Source organism: Procambarus clarkii, chromosome 87 (genome assembly GCF_040958095.1).
Source record: "Procambarus clarkii isolate CNS0578487 chromosome 87, FALCON_Pclarkii_2.0, whole genome shotgun sequence".
Classification (NCBI taxonomy): Eukaryota; Metazoa; Arthropoda; class Malacostraca; order Decapoda; family Cambaridae; genus Procambarus; species Procambarus clarkii.
This window is the reverse complement of record NC_091236.1, coordinates 4,383,653-4,386,475: the sequence shown is the minus strand read 5'-3', so window position 1 is coordinate 4,386,475 and position 2,823 is coordinate 4,383,653.

Genomic DNA, 2,823 nt, shown 5'->3' with positions numbered 1-2,823 from the left:
TATTTCTACACCTCTTCTACTTCAAGTCCCTCAAGGGGCGCACAAATTCAGTGAGTACAAATACACAAATCACTATACAAGATTCCCATTTAACATAGCAGGTTAAAATAGGAAGCACAGCATATAAGTGTTACAAGTTACAAGGGAACAAGTGAGATATATATATATATATATATATATATATATATATATATATATATATATATATATATATATATATATATATATATATATATATATATATATATATATAATATGTGTGTGTGTGTATGTGCAGAAATAATATTAATACAACAATTAACATCGTGTAGTGTACTCTATATATCAAAATATATTACTTTGAAACCCATATCATTCACTAAAAAAGATTGGGCTACTCTTATTACAAATTCGCTACTTTTAGAGCGTCAGCTCGCTACTTTCAGCAATTTAGTTCTGGCACCCGTGTTACAAGGCGCGAGAGGTTACCCTGCTGCGGAACTGAGTGGAAGTTCCCTCAAGAGCTCTCTAGCCTAAGAGGAGACTGGGCCGCAGGAAGACATTACTCGGCCAAAGTTACTAGTGCAGACGACGAGGAAGACTTGTCATCTGCGGGGAGCTCCGCTGGCGGAAGAACCAGAGGCCAAGACCTGTGAACGTCGGGGGGCGGCACTGTGGAGTGCCTGGCATGTCCGGTATTCACCTGTTTGTACACGCGGGGGTTGAACTCTGCTCTTTCAGGCCCGCAAGCATTGGTAGCTGAGTGAGGCTGAACAGGTGACACTTAGTCTACTGAGAAATAATTAGTTACTGGTGACGAGACTACAGGGTAAAGGTAAACAGACCACGATATTACCATTGTCTATTCTGACCCCAACCCCTAAATAATATTGTCAACAGTGAATACAAAGAAGTCCACTCATGAATGTCAACCAACAAACTTACACTAAACATAGAAAAAACCTACATTTTATTTGGTAGTAAATCAAATCGGATTAAACTTCAGATAGACAATGTTAACATTACCAATAAAAATGATGGCAAGTTCCTTGGCCTATATATAAACAAGAGACTGACCTTCACCACTCATATACAAGACATGGTCAAAAAGTCTCAAACAATCGGTATGCTTTTTTAAATCAGGTATTATGGCTCTGGCAGTTCGGCTTCAAGTTCAAGTTGACACTAATATATAATGTTCTAAGGTGTGGGCGTGAGGCATACTACATAATTTACACTCCTTATCTTTTTCACTGACATAAATACCGTATTGCCATATATATTTGTATCCTAATCCTGTATCCTCCGTTGAGGTCTGATAAAGACCTTTTGTGCCCTCTGTAAGACTAGTAACTGTGTGACTTACCATAGGTGTAAAGTTTAAAAAAAAAAATTCATGTAAAGTACCTTGTATAATGACTTGTGAGCCTCTTGTTGAATCACTTGTTACAAAAGATTATTGATGTGTGTGTATTTGTGTAGGTGATTAAATATATGTACTCACCTAATTGTGCTTGCGGGGGTTGAGCTTTGGCTCTTTGGTCCCGCCTCTCAACTGTCAATCAAATGGTGTACAGATTCCTGAGCCTACTGGGCTCTATCATATCTACATTTAAAACTGTGTATGGAGTCTGCCTCCACCACATCACCTCGTAGTGCATTCCATTTATTAACTACTCTGACACTGAAAAAATTCTTTCTAACGTCTCTGTGGCTCATCTGGGTACTAAGTTTCCACCTGTGTCCCCTTGTTCGTGTCCCACCCGTGCTGAAGAGTTTGTCTTTGTCCACCCTGTCAATTCCCCTGAGAATTTTGTAGGTGGTTATCATGTCTCCCCTTACTCTTCTGTTTTCCAGGGATGTGAGGTTCAGCTCCTTATTTAGCCTTTCCTCGTAGCTCATTCCTCTCAGTTCTGGGACGAGACTGGTGGCATATCGCTGAATCTTCTCTAGCTTTGTCTTGTGTTTAACTGGTTATGGACTCCAGGCTGGAGCTGCATACTCCAGTATTGGTCTTACATAAGTGGTATACAGTGTTCTGAAAGATTCCTTACACAAGTTTCTAAAGGCAGTTTTTATGTTGGCCAGTCTAGCATACGCCGCTGATGATATTCTTTTGATGTGGGCCTCTGGGGACAGGTTCGGTGTGATCTCAACCCCCAGATCTTTTTATTTATTTATTTATTTATTTTATTTTTTATTTATTCTTTCTCTCTATTTGACTCTTGCAGGATTTCACCTTCCAGATGGTACCTTGTGTTCAGCCTCCTGCTCCCTTCGCCTAATTTCATCACCTTACACTTTCCTGAGTTGAACTTTAGTAGCCATTTTCTAGACCATTCCTCCAGTTTATCCAGGTCATCCTGTAGTCTCTGTCTTTATTCATCCGTCTTAAAATCCTGAGCCAGGAACTGGAGAAGATTCAGCGAGCGGAGGTAAAGTTTGGTGGCCCAACCACCGCGGATTTGAACTTAAGTAGAGTGTAGTAAGGGTGAGTGGGGCATCATTTTCAGTACACGGTGGGTGAGCTGGCAAGCAGCTGGCAGTTGATGGAATGTGTTGGTGTTAGTTCTTCATTTCGTCAGTGGTCCTCTTTTTTTTCCTATATGGCAGACCTTGAGTGTCTCCATTATTTTTGCATGATCACTTACTGTTTTATTTCACATGAAGATGACTGAATAAATCAATGAAGATAATAAATACATTGACATATGTAGACATGTATTTTAAAATAACAATAACTGTAAAAAATCTAGTGCAGTTAAAATTCCAGAAATGTATTTATATTTTGTGCAATATATTATGAAACGTGTCGAAAGAAGGTAACATTATTAAGACTAAGAA